The 20,236-nt window shown below is 40.7% G+C and overlaps 1 protein-coding gene across 4 annotated transcripts in view; it reads right to left on the bottom strand.

Moving 5' to 3' along the window:
- Positions 1 to 15,067, bottom strand: part of pak4 (p21 protein (Cdc42/Rac)-activated kinase 4) — a 42,133-nt gene extending 27,066 nt beyond the window's left edge. The window contains exon 1 of one of the 4 annotated variants that reach the window (XM_067595452.1): positions 14,883 to 15,067. The gene's annotated coding sequence lies outside the window, so the exon portion shown is untranslated. Of the gene's footprint in view, positions 1 to 5,674; positions 6,531 to 14,882 lie in introns of those variants that run through there. The other 3 variants (XM_067595449.1, XM_067595450.1, XM_067595451.1) reach the window with 3 other exon arrangements.
- Positions 15,068 to 20,236: the final 5,169 nt, after the last annotated feature.

Genomic DNA, 20,236 nt, shown 5'->3' with positions numbered 1-20,236 from the left:
CGTTACACTTACTTAAGTTCCCATGACATGAAACTGCATCGACCCACTTATCTCAGACATGGCAAATGCCGCACCGGTTGATGTTTACTAAGGATGTCCTGATCATTTTTGTACGCACGCATGCACACACGCAGACGTAGACAAGAACCAAAACAGTTCAAACTACAACTGAGGGAATAAAAGATTTTCTTTAGATGTTTTTCCGGACCAGTGGGACTTAATAGTGTTGACCTGATGTCAACAACTGGAAGGACTGGTGGAAGGGGGTGCGAGGGTTCCTGCTTGATCAGAGTGGCTTTCCTGATTACTGACTGGGTGTAAAGTTCAGATAGGGGGAACCAATTATTTTGCTGGCCCTGATTTGTTATGCGTGAGAGTTTTGTTTTGTGTTTGGTGGTGAGGGCGTTGTACCAGGATGAAATGTTGATGGGGAGTATAGAGTCAATTAGTGCCCTGTAAAGCAGGGTTAAAATGTTCTTGCTGACATTAAAAGTCAGTTTTTATGCTCACAAATGGTGATGTAACAGAACAAAGTTGATCCGTGATCCTTACAGATCGCCCCCCCCCATGGTTCGGCATGCTTGTGAACTGCAAATTAAGTCCAAGATTTAACCATCATAGTGAAATACAGTTTTACTGCCAGTTACTTTTTAGACTCGGCAGCCAGACATTTCTCTGTTCTCTGTGTGGGAGCGGCTGAGATTGGTAGTAAAATGAGAAAAGCTGGTTCAGCTTAAAGGTCAGTCCACCTTAAGTAAGCCAGGTGAGGTTAAGCTAACCCACTGTCGCTAACCCCCTTCACTTTTCCAACAGTTGGAGAAACAACAGATGACACTTTCCTTGGTCTTGAGCAGCTGCAGCATTTATTAACTGACCTGTACTGTACATTTGCTGCCAGACTGACATCTTACCTAACCAACCTTTTCCCCCGCTCACATTCACCGTCACTTTTCTGCCAATCTCTCTCTCACACACGTTATGCACACACGTTATGCACACACGTTATGCACACACGTTATGCACACACGTTATGCACACACGTTACGCTCTGCCGTATTCCTTAAAGCTACGCTACTATGCATGAAGACTAGCTGGTGCCTGGTGTAATGGCTGATGAGGATCCTGATAAACTAAACTAAACCAAGAGTTTCCCAGGCAACGACAGGTTTACTCACATTTCAGAACAGTGCCGCACACAGGCTCCCAAACGCTATTGATTTTCGAATGAATGGACATTTAACGTTATTTTTGGCATTTTTAAAAAATGGCCTGGTGGGGGTTCTTGTTGACCTGGCAGCCCGCCAGACCTGTATAGTTATAGGGGAGGCACTGATTTCCCTGATCTCGATGCAGAGTTGCAGTGAAGAGATAAATAAGACAGATGCAGGCTGTGTTTTACACTGATGAAACTGATGATTGATAGATTACACAAAAAAGCCGTTGTGTGTTTACGAGAGGGGGGCATGTTGAATCCTAACGAATCAATCAGGGACGCTTGTGTCGCAATAAGTGCAGTGACAGTCATGGCTAGCAGAGGAGAAGAAGAAAGCCTCTAGCAAAGCCTCTAAGCTGCATGCATGGGAGCACTTTGGCTTCCCTGTAAAATATAATGATGATGGAAGAAGGGTGGTGGACAAAACCGTTATGGTGTGTAGGCCTTGTGTCACGAGAAAGCTGTAAGATAATGGCAATACATCAAACACAGCCACCCATTTGACAAGACATCACTCTGGTGTGTCAGTGACGGGAGCCAAGAGAAAGGATGCTCAACAACTTTTCATTGATCCCTCTACTTGCCCCTCTACGAACTGTTTTATTTATAAGAGGTTATCACATAACAGCAAAGACTAAAGTTAACTGTCATGTTTAACTTTAAGTAAATGAAACTGAACAAGGACACAGAGTGTCATAGATGCATGTTTCTCATTCTTGAGAGTATTTATGGCAGTGAAAAATTACACGCTCCACTGATTACTCTATTTAACAACACTCACATAATCCTGAGGGATGTTTGTATCACGCATCACGCTGCTCGCCTTACTCAATTCTTGATTGGCCAACAGCACGTGCCAATATTCTCTGATGCGTGCAAGGGGAGGGGGCTCTGCTGTGTGCCAGAGAATGATGATGCAATGATGAAACTTTTTTTTTTTTACCCGATCGGGCAAGTGAGTTGCTAGGTTTACTAGCCCGACATGGCATTTTACTTGCCCCAGGCAATCGGGCAAGACTTACTGTTGGACCATGGCCCGCTCTATAAGACTCACACAGGCCCAAATCTGGCACAGGTACTGACAGGAGCAGTAGCAGAGTGGAAGCTGGAGAGGCCCAACAGCAATATGCCAATCGCCACAGATAATGCCAAGAACCGCAGTGACAGACGCTGGACCGGGACCGCAGAAAGGGTGCACATGTGATCAATTTAGCATCCTAAGGGGGAATCTCAGCGAACCAGATGGACCACCTCCTTGGGAAGATCAGGAAGGTGGTTTCCTATTTCCACCGAAGCACAACAGTCGCTCATGTGCTTCAGATCAAGAAAGAAATGCTACAGCTACCGACCCACAAGCTCTTACACAATGTCACAACAAGATGGAACTGTACTTATGACATGATGGTGCGCTATCTCGAGCAGCAGGCAGCTTTATACACTGCACTGACAGACATGATCCTGACAAAAAATATCAAACACGTCATCACCTTGTCTGTCAAACCCCTTAAGATGGTTACAACCCTGATGAGCACTGAAACTACACAGTCTGTGTCCATGATCCTACCTCTGAAAACAAGGACTCTACAATCCATGGCCCCAAGTGAGGAAGACAGCACCATCACTAGAGAGGTCAAGGCTTGGAGAGAGGACCTGAACCCCAGATACACTGACCCCCCCCTATTCTACAGGACTGCTTTCATAGATCTACTGCACTGGATCCAAGGTTCAAGTCCCTGTCTCACTTAGACCCTGCCCTACGCCGGAGGACAAAGTGATCTCACCGCTGAGACTGTGAGCAACGAAGAGGTAAAAAAAAAAAAAAGCTTATCAATTCCTCTTATCTATGCCTAGACGTGTGATGTTGATGGAACGAAGAAGGCGGCCTCCGGACTGTCTACAGCGCAGACACGCTAAAAGTTATCTTCAGCTATCTTGTAGTTCATCTTCAAAAATGGCAGCGGTTGCATTGATATAATGAGTAAATAATTACCTTTGCAAGATGACCGTGAAGTATATTGTGAACTTTCCACACCGTCACTCAGAAATTAATGTTAGCAGAGCGGAGCAGCAATCAGCAGTAACAAATGAGACACACTCTGCAGCATTAAACAACTTAGACCAACTCTGAGATGAGAAGAAGAAGAGAATAGAAAATAAGAAGAACTTGATGTTCAGTCTGTTTTTCACCTAAAAAAAACCCTGCGTCTGTTCAGCATCTTGGACGGCGATGTCTTTCCCCAGAGCTGACGGTGCAGCAGCTGGAGACGTGACATTAATAACACAGCGGAGCACTCCGCCTCCCCTTCAGTTTGTTATTCTCATACAGACAAGAGACTGTACCATGATTTCAATTAATTCATTAATTAATGCAGTTAACATCTGGCTGTGGACCATTTATCTAATCTACCAGTTATGTGTCATATATTCGTCAGCATGCAAGGTCACTGATATATAGTGGAGATCATAAAACAGTTGTGTAGGCCTACTTTAATTCCACAGAAAATTGATCAGGAATCAGTAAGGGAATCAATAAAGAATCGTACCGATAAGCAGAATCGATAATGGCATTGGTATCAATAAAATCTTAACCATTCTCATCCCTAGATGTGGACAGAGGCTATTTTTTCATTCATTAACATGTTTAAATGAAGAAGGTATCAAGCCTCATGCTGCAAAATTACATTGTAAAACAATTGAGTGCTGAATATTTTACACATTTTAGGATTTTATTTAAACATTGGACACCTTGAATGTTGACTACGGGCAAAAGTTCTTTGCTTTAAGTGTTTTACAGAACAGAAAGCAAAGTTATATTTGTCTCCCTTTTTATTTTCTTGCTGATCCGAAAAAACGATCCGATCCGTGACTCAAAACCGCGATACGATCTGAACCGCGAGTATTGTGATCTGTTGCACACCTACTCACAAATGATCTTTGGTAAAATACAAACAATGGATGTGGAAAGTACACAAACCTGACAGCCAGGTTTAATTTTGTCATGAAGTGACTCCTGGAATTGACGTTTATTAGCGACAGCTCATTAACTAACAGTTATGCTTCGATTTCAACTGGTGCGGAGTTCTACTGTGGCTACGCTTTACCGCACAGTAGCGACTCAAAGCACGTTGAGGCTTTAAGTCTGTTTTCTTCCGCTTTACCCTCATAACTACAGCGATTTTCTTTCGGGCTCTGATCGCTGCCAAAAAGCGGTCGACCTAAACGCAGTACCGAGCCTGACTGAACGCAGCTCGTGTAGATAATATCGAATGAATGAAACTGCTGGTTCTGCGCTGCTTTGACTAACACCACCTGTTTAAACATGATGTTAGAACCTCACTGCCTGTTACCTTTTCAAAATAAGATGCATCAGAGACTTCATGTCCTCATGACCCCGAGAACTTTAAGTGAAACCCAAACTGTCTTTATTGTTTACTATTTAAAGGAGCGGTGATGATTGAATCTATGCACCTCATCCTATAACTGTAACTTGAGATTATAAATAATGTATGAACTAAAAGAAATAGATTAGAATTAGAAGATAAAATACTAGTGTTTTGATCATTACTCTTTGCCAATGGAAGAAAAGAGAGCAAGGACATAAATGATTTGAAAGACAGTATCAAACTTTGTATTTTACCAACTTGGTATTGGATCCAAAGCCAGCTAGCAGAGCCCAATTATAAATCTTACAATAACAAATATCCCTTAGAAACACCAAAAACTGATTTCTATTCTTACAAGCTCAAAAAATGAGCAAGCAGGCAAATTGTCAAGCAACAGCAACCTCAGCCTCCGTATGTATATCTGAGAATAGGAACTCCACGCTACTCCCTTTTGTTAAATAACACAAAATGCATTAAACAAACTTCCTGCACATAAGAGCATAAGCACCCAACTTCCTACACAAACACACAAGGTAGTGGTGAATCATTACCAGAACCTGTTCTGCCCCTCATCTGCATGTGTCACCAACACTTGTGCAAAGCAAGACAGATGATCGGGATAGCTGAGTCCGACAGCTGTCTTTACATTCACAAATATCAGCTGTCAGGGACAGATTTGAATGGCAAAAGTCAGGGGAAATAAGGGAGGAGAGTTAAAGAAGACAGTCATAGTCCAGTCAGTCCCCCAGCAGTCAAACAGGGCTGTCTATGTGAAACAAGAAATCATCCCTCACTCTCTTTCTTTCTCTGCCTCCTCCCCTTTCACACAAGGCAAACAATAAAGTTATTATGCTTTTTTTTTTCTTCCTGACTCACAGTTAATCCATGCTGTGAGATTTTTTAAACAACAGTTTTGTTGTTTATGGCGCAGATTAACTTTCGCTCGGTCGCAGCAACGCAGCACAGCTCCGACCACAAGTTGTAACTTAAACCTGTAACTCCTTCACTTGCTTTACACACGACTAAACTAGGAGTTAAAACACAATAAAAAAACGATATAAACATCCATAAAACTCACCATATATTGTCGGGGATACTCACTTTTTAAAACCACAGGTAGTCTTTTTTAGCCAGCAGCAGCAGCAGCAACAACACACACACACTATCCACCTGATCTCATGTCGGAAACGCAGCTGAGGACGAGGGAAAAACAGATTCCCTGCAGCAACAAAGTTGTTTCCGCGAAGAAATTGAACTCAATTAAAAACCGTCGGAAGCGTCGTTACGTTTTCATTTTTAAAAAATAAAATTAAAAAAAAACACGGACACGGTTGCAGACAACAAGAGTCAGCGTCCAAAAACACAAACACACACAGACACAGAGCGAGAGAGAGAGAAAACACAGTGTTGTAGCTTTGGGCTGTAAATATAAAGTGTGTCGCATTCCTATGGTTTCAGCAAAACGCGGCCCAGTATCATGACGTCACCGGGAGAGAGAGACAGAGAGAGAGAGGGAGAGAGAGAGAGAGGGAAGGAGAGCGTGCTCGCGGGCGCGTCCACGAAGACAACGATAGTAGCACCGGTTTGTTATTATAACAACATTATAAGGTTATTATATAATGTCCTGTGAAATATTCAGCGAGACACTGAAACCGTTTCCTCTACTCTTCTCTTGTTCTTCCTGCTGTCAGTCACACACACTGAATCTGCCCTCACAGGTGTATTTCACAGGTGTATATTGTTACCTGTAGTCACGTGATGAGGCTCAGACTGCTGCTCTTCTTTTTTTTTTTTTTTTGCTGTATGGTTGGAGATAAAGTTGATCTACTGCTCCAATAAAAACCATGCAGCAGCTATTACAGGGAATACTGATTTACTGCTTTGATAATAAACAGAGCTTGAATTGTCCTGTCAGTGTTTGTATGTGACCATTTAAATAATAAAAAAAAAATGACAAGACACCAAACAAGAGAAACAAACAGTAAATATACATTCTAGCTTTTGGATGATGAGACATATTTATTTGTGAGTAATTTAGACTAATGAGAAGGGTACAGATTAATTTTACAGATTAGCTTTTGAAGTGCATTTTTTTGTTTTGACTCACTTTGGCACAGACGACTGTGACAGCGTTGCTCAAATTATTGCTATTCATAGTCTGATCAGGGCAGGCTAATGTGGAATATCATGTCTGCCCGCTAATATGAACACATCCGTCACCAAAGACGCTACAGCGGACACACAGGTAGTAAATCAAGTGACCTGTTTTATACTTTGAGTGGTTTATCGAATAAAATTAAATTTAGTACACAGTCTTTTTATTGGTGTCCTGTTTCCTAACATTACAAACAAATCAGCAACTAAGTGCTTTAAAACCTCTATATTCTTTTCCACTTTCATCAAAAAAAAGGGATTTATTCACATTAAAATATGTATTAAAACACATCTGTATAGTTGTTTATAGTAGGAGCTCCTTATCAAAGCCAGCCAAAGTAAGAACAGTGAATCATGTCTATTTGTTTCTTTATCTACCATCTACTATCTAAAAGACTACAAGGTGTCAGAATCAATGAGGAGAGAGCCCGTTCAAAATTCCTCTGAGAGTAAAAATACAGCAGGAACGAGTCCACTCAGCGAATGAGAGCCAGAAACACACAAACCTGCCAATCCCGAGGCCGAGTTCAAACAAAGCATGTAGTGTTGCAGCCAATGAGGGCTGACTTCCAGAGCCAGGTTGTGGAATGTGGAAAGGTCAACGATAAAGACGGCAGAGAAAGAGAAAGAGAGACAGAGAGAGAGAGAGAGAGAGAGCGCTACATAGAGCAGACAAGCTAGGTTACACATATTTCAGCACACGTACACACACACACACACACACATAGAAATCCAGCTAGTCTGTGCACAAGACCTTGAGACCTCTGCTTGTCTCGCCCTTTCTAACAGATACACTGAAATATTTTTTGTCAAGTTCACTGGAAGGAGTTCGCGAGCTGCCTCCAAGTTCAAACAATGAATAGGATGTTATAGGTCACCTCACACACACGCAAACGCTAAAAACGTCGAAGCACACAAAACAATGCATATGCAAAGATGTTATCTGCTGCTCTATAATGAGTTTGGGCACAGCTGTGGGTGGAGGCAGTAAAAAAAAAAAAACTGATATATTTAAAGAGATGTTACCTGCCTGTTAAAATCCAACAACACTGGTTCAATTTTGGATTTGAAATAAACATGAAAAGGAAAACAGAAGCAGGCTTATCAAAGTACAGGTTTGCATAAAGGAAATGACTCCATGCTTGTGTTATTACTCAGTGAGAACACCGCTCAATGAATGGTGAGCAACCACAGGTCATGTGACCGTGTTTTTTGTTGTCTATAACATTCAAAATGGATCCAGTTCTGCAGGAAAAGGAAGCAAAAAATGTCCATATCCTTATAATGCCCCATTTTTATTGAACAGAGTATTTAGTTCACCAACCACCTGACTAAGGCTTTACTTCCTGTAGCTGCTTCTCAGTGTTTACTGATGCATTTCATCTGAAGCAGAACAAGAAAAACAGCAATAGAAGTCATAACAGCTCTGGATGGCAGCGAGAGTTCATCAGAAAACTGTGATGCTGCTGTGTTATTATTTTCATCTAAGTCAGTTAGATAAAAGCACAGAAACAGAGGGGTGGTAAAAGTCTCCTGATTGTTGACTTCACTCAGCACAGACCGCCTTGTGTGATTATCAACCTAACTGAAAAAAAACTAATTCGTTTTAGCCGAATCTATTGATAAAATGTCAGAAAATGGTGAAAAATGTCGACCACTGCTTCCCAAAACCTAATGTGATGCACTAAACTGTCTTGTATTATATAGATATTTCATTTATTATGATAGAAGACTAAAGAAAACCAGAAAATATTCACATTTGAGAAGCTGCAATCAGAGAACTTTGGGTCATAAAAATGACTCAAAACAATGAATCGATTATCAAAGTGATTAATTTAATAGTTGACAACTAATCGATTATTAACCTAACTGAAAAAAACTTTATTAATTTATTAATATTAATGTGCTGATTCTTTTCTTGATTAATCGATTAGTTGTTTGATCCATAAAATGTCTGAAAACGGTGATAAAAAATGTCGATCGCTGTTTCCCACAGCCCGATGTGACGTCCACAAACGTCTTGTTTTGTCCCGAACAGTCCGCAACCCACAGATATTTCATTTATTATGATTGAGGACTAAAGAAACCAGAAAATATTCACATTTGAGAAGCTGCAATCAGAGAGTTTTGAGATTTTCTTCTTAAAAATGAGTCAAAACAATTAATCGATTATCAAAATAGTCGAATAATCGTTGCAGCTCTAAAACTGATGATGAGAAAAAAATCTACTAACTTTGTACTAAACTAAAACTATCATCATATCCTGCTACGGCACAATGTCAAACATCAAAGCATAAAACTGTACGACACATGATCCAGTGTAGCACCAGACATCAGCTGCAGCACCGTCATTACACGCTGACGGCATGTTGTGGAAAAACTGAGACGATGAGGTGATGTTGTTGTGAAGAAGTCGAAACATCACTTCAGTCTCTACTGTCATTAGTGAGGCCAGTCATCAGCCCATCAGCTGGTCTGAGATTTACTGTCTACAAGACAGTTAAACCAAATACAGCAGGTTAGTGAATGTAGGAAAGAAATTAAGATCAATCAGATGCACGTAAAGAAAAATAAAAAATCCCTGTAACACAAGCTGGGAAGATTTGGGCAAGAAAAGGTTAACACTCTTCTCCTGCTTCCACAGAATCACCATGTTGTCCATGAATAAGTGAGACTGGTGACAAAAAGTATTCACTGTTTGTGCGTTTTCATGCCAAAAAAACCATTCCAGCTGCATTCAATGGCTCCCTTAGAAATTCATTCTTGGATCAGATCATAAAAAAAACAACTGAAGCTTTATATTGAAAGCTAAGAAAATAACATTCTTGATGAAGTTTCATTGATCTTGAAGATTGGTTAACAGCGTTTAAAGGGGTAAATAATAACCGACTCAATAGCAGACTCCTGGGTCTATTTACAGGCAGAGCGCTGCAACAAAAGTCCCGCCCGCGTCATCTAGACTATTCCAGTGTTATGGGACTGCAAAAAAAACGTAAACAAAAAAGCAGCTTTTTTTCCCCCCCACCTCTTGTTTCACGGCCTACTATAATATACTGGCATTCCCTAGTATTGCAACACCAGTGCAACTGAGGTGAAACACAGTCACCATCCAGATCTCTCTCTCTCTCTCTCTTTCTCTGTCTGTTTGTGAAACCTCCATATCACCAGGAACGTACAGGCCCAAGCTTGATTTAAGTGTCTGTATGTGCAAACACAAGAACAGCACCGAGTTGAGCCTGATCAGAGCACTACTACAGAGGGCTGCACATATATGCAAGCAGAAATTCACAAAGTAAGGTACTCATCCCCCAAAACAACATAGGAATATTTTCATTATCAATTAATCTATGTAATGATAAGCAATATCTAATAATTATTCAAAACAGGAGAGAAGAAAGGGAGATTATATTGGTATTATGGGCATTTTAGCATTGATTAATTTATCTTAGGCAGCTTTTCCTCTCAGATTTTGTTCAGAATCAATACATGATAGCACAGAAACAAAAAGTTTGAACAAGGAATGCATAAAAAAACATTTTGTGGTCTTGATACCATCTGAGCTGGTGCCTAACAACACACATATCACTTCTTTTTTTTTTTTTTCACTGTCATTTTTAACACTATATCCACTGAGCTGGAACCCAGACTTTGTGGTTGACACTATGACTCAAAAATAGGCCTGTTATTGTTATGTTATTGAAGTGTTTTTTATTCAAACTGTGTTCTTGCCTCTGTTCCTGAGCACCTAGAGGGCTGTGTTGATGTTGGCGGCTGCAGTCATTCCAGAGAGGATTTTTTTTTTTCCTCTAAGGCAATAAGCCTGGCCCTTTCTCCCCGTTACAGGGAAGAATCATAATGTAGGGTCTGATATGACCAGTGAGGGGTTGTTTTTTTTTTTCTCTCTCTCTCTCTCTCTCTCTCCCTGCTCTTCATCACCCAGCGCTTATTTAATCTGTTTCCAGTCAGCTTAGCTTGATCCTACCTCTCCAGACACAGGTTTTATTTTGAAAGGTTGAACAATACAGGTAATGTCATGGGTTCATTTACTAATCCCTTGGGTTTTTGCAGATAAGATATATATATTTAAAGATCCTGTCAAAAGAAACAGATAACTTACATAAAGGAATTGAGACAGCAAACAAAAACAAAACACAAAAAAACAGAGAAAGCAAAGAAGAGTTAAGAGCAACTTTGTTCTCTTCCAAAACTTTTTTTTTTTCCTCCATCACTCCCCTGACGTGAGGTGGAGTCGGGGGGTTTTCACTCGCAGTGCTGCACTGCTGTGTTTTCTCTCTGCAGCTCTGGTTGTTTGGTCTTAAGCTGAATCTGTTAACTTCTCTTCTCTTCTCTTCACTCTCTCTTTGGACTCTCCACAAACACACAGACCTACCTGCACGCACAGAACAAGTATCCACTTTCATCTTCGCTCTCTCTTTCTCTTCACCCTATCTCATATCACTCAACTCCATGTCTCTCACTCACACACACACACATAGACACATTCCCCCCCCCCCCCCCCCCAAACCCTCTTCTTTTTCAAGCCAATGCCATCTTTTTCTGTGAAACTTGATACCAGGAGAAAGATGGGAGACTTTTAATGTTTCCATGCTTTCTCATCCACTACAGCATAAACTTAACCAGCAAGAACAGAAAGAGAGTTACAACTGACAACCGTTTTCACTAACAAATTCATCTACTGAGCACTTTTCCCAACTAACAAAGTGACTGGTCTGACCTGCAGCAACATGCAGTAATTATACTTGACAGCTGAAACTACTGTATTGACTTCAATTTGACCAGTTTATGACATCATTTCTGCATTTAACAAGTCAGAACATCATGCAGAAATACTGAACAACTGCATCTCTTGTGTGTCTACAATCTACTTAACATCCTGTTATCTATTGTATCTCCAGCCTGAAGTAAAGTGTGGTTGATATAAAGGTCATTTTACAAAACCCAAACCTCAGATAACGCTCATAGCAGGAAATAAAATAAGCAATGCTCTTCTGTTCCCTTTCTGATCTTTGATTTTTCTGAGAATTAACCTCCACTTGCCATTTACCACGCCACAAAATGACATTTTCTCTTTCAACAGCTTCTAAATAACAAGGAAACTGACACAGAAAATGACAATTTAACGCTTGATAATTTACTACCGCACGCAATAAAAGGCGTCTCGGTTGTACGGGGGGTGACGTCTCCGGCTTTCAGTGCTTATTGCTGACGCTTTAGCCTCTAGCTGCCACCTCGTAAGTTGATGTGAAAAGCTGTTAAGAGTTCATGGAAGAAGAAGACGCCTGAACAGCAGCTGTGTTTGTTTCTCTCTCACTCTCTCTGTCTGAAGGACCCTCAGGTCAACTCGCATCACACTAACAACAACATCCCTCCTGCCGTCGTTTCTGCCCCCTGCTGGACACGTCTTTCAACAGTCATCTACGGTTCCTGATCGTCTCCACCTTCGTGACTCAACCTCCCTACTGCGCTCCACCCTGAACACCCTTCCTGCCAACCTTGTTTTGTTTTGTTTTTTTTCCTCCCAAAATCGGCCGGCTGTCAAGAAAGAAATCCACTTCGATTGGGTGCTTAGTGGGTTACAGATGTTGCTGTTGTTCAACTCTATGTGCTTTCATCCTGAAACTGAAAAACAGTAAATGTAAAACCTTCAAGGAAATCTGAAAGCAAACTGAATTTCATCCACAAATTTTATTTATTGAGTCAAAACAGTATGATCACTTTGGCCAGTTCTACATGGTGCACATACTGGCTTGCAGAGCTTTTAAAATAACAGTCCTGTCTAGCTTATCTTCCATGCAACAAAGAAAAATCTTAGACTTATCACTTCCAACAAATGGGAAATGTTTGGGAACGGTAAAATAGGGTGTTGTTACATGTCTTCATCCTGTCAGGTTGGGTGACGCACTTCAGGCAGGCCAAATATTAGTCCTGTCGTCTAAGGTTGAAATTCTGAGCAGCTGAACCGTTGGTACTGAGAGAGGAGACGGCCTATTCTCAAGCCTTCGGGGCACCACAGATCCCTTCACTATTACTACTGTTACAAGATAGCAGGGAGGGGCGCAGAGAGCTAATTGAAGCCTCCTGTCAGGGGGAGAAAGAAGAATATTGCTACTGAAGCCCTAGTTTGCGCAAACACCACTGAGTGCTCTTAGCATTATGTAAGAGAGAAAAACAAACACCAGCATGCAGCCGATACTCATTTACCAGCATGTTTACCCCTCCAGATTCTCTTTATATCTATTATTAGCAATACAAGGTTTATAGTTTTTCCAGCTATTTGACAGTGGACCAAATACTTAATGCATATGTGACTGTTACAGACATGGATTTGGTTCATCAAATGCATCAGTGAGGACGAGTGTTGACCCTGACAGCCTGTTTTTCTCGTGGGATCTGTTCAGTCTTTTCTTGCCTCTGTTGACCCCTCTTACATCACTACGCAGCAGACAACCTGAATACTTCCTACTATCTATAACTACTATCACCAAATATTACAGCACAAAGAGGATGCTGCTTATTATGCAAGTGCAGAACCAGATTAAGAGGTTCACATTAGGACACAATCAACTAAATAATCACCACTAACTCCATCCCTGAGTTACTTTAAGCTCCATTCCTCACTTGCTAATTTCACAATTGTAACACACTCCTTGAAAAAATAATCACAAAAATGCCAATTAGCTAAATATCAGCAGTACAATTAACAGCGGCGATACAGCAATGACCTAATACTCTATTACATGTGACCCCAACTACATGCTGCTTTATGTAAGACATCAAAAGCCAAAAAGGTTGCAAAACTCTGATCTAATCTTTAACAATGTGTTGTATTTTAAAAGCTTGTTATATTAACCATTGTGTCAAATCTTCATCTGAAAAGTAACTAAAGCTGTCAAATAAATGTAGTGGAGTGGAAGTGTAAAGTAGTATAGAATGGAAATACCTGAGTGAAGTACAGGTACCTCAAATGTGTACTTAAACACAGTACTTGAATAAATGCACTTAGTTACTTTCCACCACTGACAATTAATATTATTTCTCAAAGCTGAAATCCACTGATACAGATAGTATGCTGATCTACCGGTGACACATTTGTCACCTGATCTGTGGCATCTGGTAATGTGCCAACCTGTCACCTAGTTCCTCCCTGGCACAGATATTCTTGCTGAACAACTTGCAGCGCGTGATGTAGAGCTGGGGGTTGATTTTGATAAGAGTGCTCACTGCTGGGGTATGTGAGCCAGGAGAGTGACCCCTCCATACCACTCTGGCATCCCAGGAATGTGTGGTTTGCCCAGCACTAATCGCACAACCTTGCTGACTAACTAACTCCTAACTCACACACTCACATACACTCTACACCCCGTGAGAATATGTCAACCTGAGACATAACACACACACATGCATGCATATCTGGCGGCTGGCGGGGGGAGGAGAAGGAGGAGGGAGGAATAACATAAAAGACTGGAGGATGTGGAGAAATGACTTGTGCAATAAAAAAAAGTGGGGTCAAGGAAAGGAGAGAGCAACTCTCAGACAGCCAATATCCTTTTTCCTCCTGCAGCATGCCCAGACAGCACACGGCGGAGACGCACGACCCCATTCCTGCTTCACAGGTGAAAATGAACCGGTTAAACTTACCGGTACAGACACACTGCAATATAACAAAATAGATGAATGGCAATGAAGAAAAGATGACCTCGGTGTTTCAGAATGGCTCATAAGACAGATAAGAAATGTTACCAGAACCAGTTCGTCTCCTGGATTCGCCATTAAGCCGTCCGGCGAGCTTAGAGGGTCTTAGCAAAGAAAACACAGCCTGAACGTAAAACCAGCTTGGTTCTTATTAGTTGAATAACTTTAACAAGTGACTCGTCGCTTTGTACATCAGCCATATTTTGAAGGCTGCAAGCTTTATACCTCACCTATAAACCATTCTTCACACAACCCACACATACAGACCCACATGGAAAGTATCTTTACTCTCTTCCTCTCAAACCAGACTGGCCAGACTTTAACGCAGCTAGCGTTAGCCACTGTTAGCAACTAAACGGGGAGCAGAGACGCGCCAGCAGCTTTAACAGCAGTTATTACACCCAAATGTGCTCACTCACCCCGAAACTCCCAGGTACACGTTTTCTGCTGCCGCCAAGGTATGGAAATAAACTTTGTTCTGTTTAAAAGAGCCGAAGCGGACTAACTTTGATCAAACTGTGTGACATTAGCCGAAGTCTCACTTTCCCGACGCCATGTTGAACGGGGGGAAATACTACATCCGGGAAACTGCGGCCAAGCACCATGGCAACCGAGTGCAGCGGGTCACCCGGGAAACAGTGGGTGAGGGCAGTCTGCCCATATATATCTGTATCGATCTCTATATCATTATACTCTCTTATCTATCTATCTATCTATCTATCTATAGACAACCAGCTCCTATCCATACTGACCATTAGAAGATCACGTCATATTGCACTTACAATGTAAGTGATGGGGGCCAAAATCCAAAGTGTGTCCACAGTCATTTTGTGTAAAAATGCATTCAAAATTTTTTTTATCTGAAGCTAATATGACGCTTCAGCCGTCCAAATTAGTCAAAACAAGTAGATATGCGTGACAAAAAGAAAGAAAAGTAAGTAAAGTATCCATAGAAAGTCAGAAAAATACAACTACCATGAAAGACAGGTGGTGTAACTACTGTATATTAATACAATTTTACAATAAAGACTAAATAAAAATCTATTATATGTGAAGGGAGCTGTTGGGTTTAAAAAATAATTAACAAGATATTGACTGGGAATGTGCAAATGTTCACAGTATAAACAGTATATGTAATGTGCAAGTGTAATAATACAAAGAATATAAATAATTGCATTAATGTAATTAATCATGTTAGATGTGATGGGTTCACAGATGTGTAATATAAGTTTATAGATTTTACATGTAGTGTCCGTGGGAGACAGGGAAACACTGTCCGAGGAAACACAAAGAGGGAATTTGATGCTAAAAAGACTGTAAATGTGTCAGATTTGACTAACTCAGACTGAGCTTCACATCAACTTTTAAATGACTGTGTGGACACACTGTGGATTTTGGCCTCCATCACTTACATTGAAAGCACATTTGAAGGGGATCTTTTAACAGCCAGTATGAACAGGAAGAATGATATGTTGTTTTAAGACACAAAAACTGTGATCCTGTCCTTTAAGTGTTTTTCCAGGTGGTAGCTCCCATTTTCTTCCTGCTATTTGCATTGTGCTCTAAAAAAAATCCTGTTAAACCAAACTAAAAAATGAAGCAATATTTGTGAGCAAGAATTCCCACTAAACATACAAACTTACAGCATGGCTAGATTTAGTATTTTGGTTTAAAATATAATATTTGAGTGTGGCTATCAGGCTTTAACAGTGTGGGCAGAGGGTAATAAGGAGGTTAAAATGGGATCAGAGGTCAGTATATGCCTTGGGACATTTCACTTTGTTATTAGGTCCCGTTATAGATTAACACTCCTCACCCTCCCCTCTCCACACACAGAGCAAACATTTTAATACACTGTCCCCAGTCATTTCCTGTCTGTTTATGCAGCTAATACATAAGAGCAAAACAGAGAAGAGTTAGATAGAAGACTGAGCACCGGATGAGAGATGGAGAAACAGATATAGGACAGAAGTACAGGAAGACGCAGAAAAGATTTCCAAACCCGACATCTGCCGCTGAAACAAACTGTCTGAAGTTTTCAGCTGTTTAAGTGCATAAGTACAATATTTTCAGTCTCCGCCTGGTCCTAAACATTTTAAGATGTGAAAAAGAAGATCTGTCATAACAGATTATCTTGAAAGTTTCAGGCTGGTTGAAAACACAGCCGCAGAACAGAGATTTTCATCCTCAGCAAACAAGCGCAGGAATCAAATTTGTAAAAAAAAAAATCTTATAATTAAGTACAGAATTAATGCTATTTTGTTGGAAATAAGGTGCAGAAATCATGTTTGCAGCTCAAGAAATGTGCTCACTATTTAAAAAGAGCATCTTTTGTCTTAACCCTAAGTGTTTGATAGATATTCTTCATGTTTAATACAATTACACCAAAGCAATAGACATATTCTCTTCCTCTCTAAAATTATAGGATGGGGGAGGTAGAGGCACCAAACTGGGATCAAAATGGGACAAAATCTGCATTGCACAGTTCCTCCAGGCTGTGGAAGAAGGCAAAGTTCAGCTTTTATCTTATTTTCAGTAAGTAAAAACTGTGCTAAACAGCAACGGCACAGCTGAGGAAATGCCAGGAACACTGTTTCTCGGAGGGACAGACACAGCTGATGTTCTGCTCCACAGAAGAGCAGAGATGAACAGGAGGGAGGCGGAGGGATGCATGCACTGCCCTGAGGCGGACCTCTGAGAACAGATATTTGGATGCGAATCGACGGCTGGATGTGCACAGACCAGACATGAAGCTGGCAAATCGATTTGGCTTCGCCCGTCTGGTGTATGCTACTCAGGGACAACACGGTGCTGTGAAGCAGAGCCTCCTGCCAGAGCTGAGGAAGAGCAGAGAGGAAGTGAGAGGATAAACAGAGATGTGGCTGCACAGTGATGAGGAGGAGCAGAGGTGTAACAGTCAGGAGATGGAGGGCATCAGAGGATGTCAAGGGATGATCAGATGGAGACGCATCCAGGAGAAGCCCTGTAAAGCTGGAGATCAGAAACGAACCGCTCAGGGCCAGTTTAGAGCAACTATGGAGTTTGTAAAAACAGAAAGTGAATGTGGCAGATCCTCCCTGACTGCAGAGCAGTCTCTGCTTAAATTAGATAATTCAGGCGATAGCAAAAGTTATTCTGCTTTCAGAGAATCCAGCTGCACCATTTTCTGGTACAAATAGCTGCTCTATAAGTTACCAGCTTTAGGAAAGGTGATGGAGAGAATTATTTTTGAATAAATACAAACTTATTTTGATGTTAATCAACTTGAACACAGATTATCAACATGTTCATAGGGCTGGTCATTCTGTATGCATGGCTCTGACACAAATGACAGATGATTGGCAAAGTGAGCAAGATAGTAGGAAATTAGTGGGTGTAGTTTTAGTTGATTTCAGTTCGGCGTTGAGTGTTTTAGATCATTCTTTGTTGTTAGATAAGAGGAGACAGTATGGCTTCACTTTTACTGCATTAAAGTAAACTGACAAATAGGAGACAGACAGTTTTCTTTAATGGCAGTTTGTCAAAGATCAGACGTGTTACTTGTGGAGTACCTCAAGGTAGCTGTTTGGGGCCGCTATCGTTTTCTGTCTTTGCTAATGATCTTCCATTAGTTTTACAAAAGGCTCACATTTCTATGTATGCAGATAATTCGACAATACATGCAGCTGCATCATCAACAGGAAAGCTGAATAACATTTTACACGAGGAGCCAAAATGAGTGGTAAATTTGAGTAACAAGCAACAAATTGGTGCTTAATGTTGGTCAAACAAAGTCTGTTATAATAGGATCAAGATATCAGTTAAAAGCTGAACCAACACTGGAATTAAATATAAACAATATACTAAACCTACTGAATATAACAAGAGACAAAACCTCTGGGTGTAAACTTTGATTATAAATTATTATCTTAAATAAACTGATAACATTGTGAGTAAAATGGAAATGGGTGTGTCGGATGTAAGAAGAGTTTTAAATGCCACCAGATGTAATTAGACAAGTTCACAACTTGATTACTCTTTCATGATTTGGTCCAGTGCTTCAGTAAAAGACATTAAAAAAAAATACAAGTAGCTCTAAATATAAAGCGGTACGTTGTGCTCTTACAGAAATAATGTAATAAACATGCATGACAGTCTGAGTTGGCAAACTGTCAGTCAGAGATTTGCTTTATTAAATCTAGTCAGAAATGTACTGGTGACACGATCACCGAAGATATTATATGAAAGGTTATTCTCTCAGTTTGCTCAACGCAATTATGAAACACGATATATGCAACAGAAAGAAGGTTCATGCTGCCTAAATCGAAAACAAGTATGACACAGAAAACAGTCGTGTACAGAGCCGCAGTCAGGTGGGATTCATTAGTAGAAGGAAACACACAAACCACTCAGTTTGTTTCTCCTGTGGTGCAGAGAATCAATTCCACCAAAGATCCAATTCCAAAGAAAAAAAAGTTAATTCACACTCACACTAATCACTTCTGCATTGATTTATTTAAAAAGTGTCAACGTTTCAGTCACAAGGACCTTTCTCAAGTCTTGAGAAAGGTCCTGCTGCCCGAAACGTTGACACTTTTTAAATAAATCAATACAGAGGTAATGAGTGTGTGCAGGAATTGACTTCTTTTTTTCTTCAGGTGAAATTCATTGTTCAAGAGAATACTAAAGATCGGTTCAAAATTTTGTTAAAACAGTATCTCTAAACTTCTCAGGAACCATTATTGAATTGTGTGTGTGTGTGTAAACTAGGAGAAAATAGTTTCAGGGAATAAAATGTAAACCTTGGTAGAAAATCCCTGCGGCAGAGAATGAGAAATTAATTTTAATACTAATTAAATGCGTGAAAGCGCAGGATTGATACACATATAATTTAAGAAGGTCATTCAGACAAGGATTTATGTTTATTAAGAATCATTAATTTATTTGTATGAAGAAGAAAAAGAAAACAAATCAAGTTTACTATATATTCTTGAGAAATTGTGATTGTGGATGAAAATGTTGTTTCTCTTCTGTATGTACTTGATTGTTAATTCAATGAGATGAGCTGTTTATGTGGCTATAGTGTGTAATAAGTGTATATGACTGTATGCGTGGTGGACCCCAAGAAGAAAAGCCAGTGCTTATGGAGATCCTAATAAAGAAATAAATAAAGAAAAGAAAGGCTGCTTCCTGGGTGAGAGCACATTGGATGAGCTGCTTCGGGCCGAGCATGTGACCTGTAACACCCACACCTCTGAAACGGAAGGAAAGTCAGTCTATAGGGAGAGACAGTGGCAAAGTGGGAGTGAAGAGAGTCAGAGAATCATACCACCTCTCCTCCAGCTGCTTCTTGTCTCCTTCTCCGTTATCTCGGTGAACAAGTTATCGTCAGCTCTCTGCTGCTCTGTCAGGCTGAGGCAGGGCAGTAGGAGGAGGAGGAGGAGGAGGACGGGGGCTGCAGCAGGATGCTTAACATATCCAGGAGGAAAAACTTTCTACAGGAGACACTGACGCCGAGCAGCACCTTGACTCTGATGACCATCAGCACATCTGTAAGTAAGGAGTTAGGAGACCCTTCTTGGAGACCAGACTGAGCCCTCTTGAGCTTCTTGCCTCTCAAACAAGTCCGAGAGTTAGAGAAGGTGATAATAACTCAGATACTGTAGGAACATGTCTCTGATCTGGCGGAACTGCTGGTTGAAGATGAAGATGTTGGTGTTGAAGGTACTGATTCAGACTATGCATGAAAGTAAGAGGGGTTTGATTCTTTCAGAGCAGTTTAATTTGGTATTGT

The sequence above is a fragment of the Thunnus thynnus genome, chromosome 7 (assembly GCF_963924715.1).
Source record: "Thunnus thynnus chromosome 7, fThuThy2.1, whole genome shotgun sequence".
In the NCBI taxonomy this organism is placed as follows: domain Eukaryota; kingdom Metazoa; phylum Chordata; class Actinopteri; order Scombriformes; family Scombridae; genus Thunnus; species Thunnus thynnus.
Note: the sequence above shows the minus strand (reverse complement) of the source record. Positions and strands in the feature narration are given on the sequence as shown.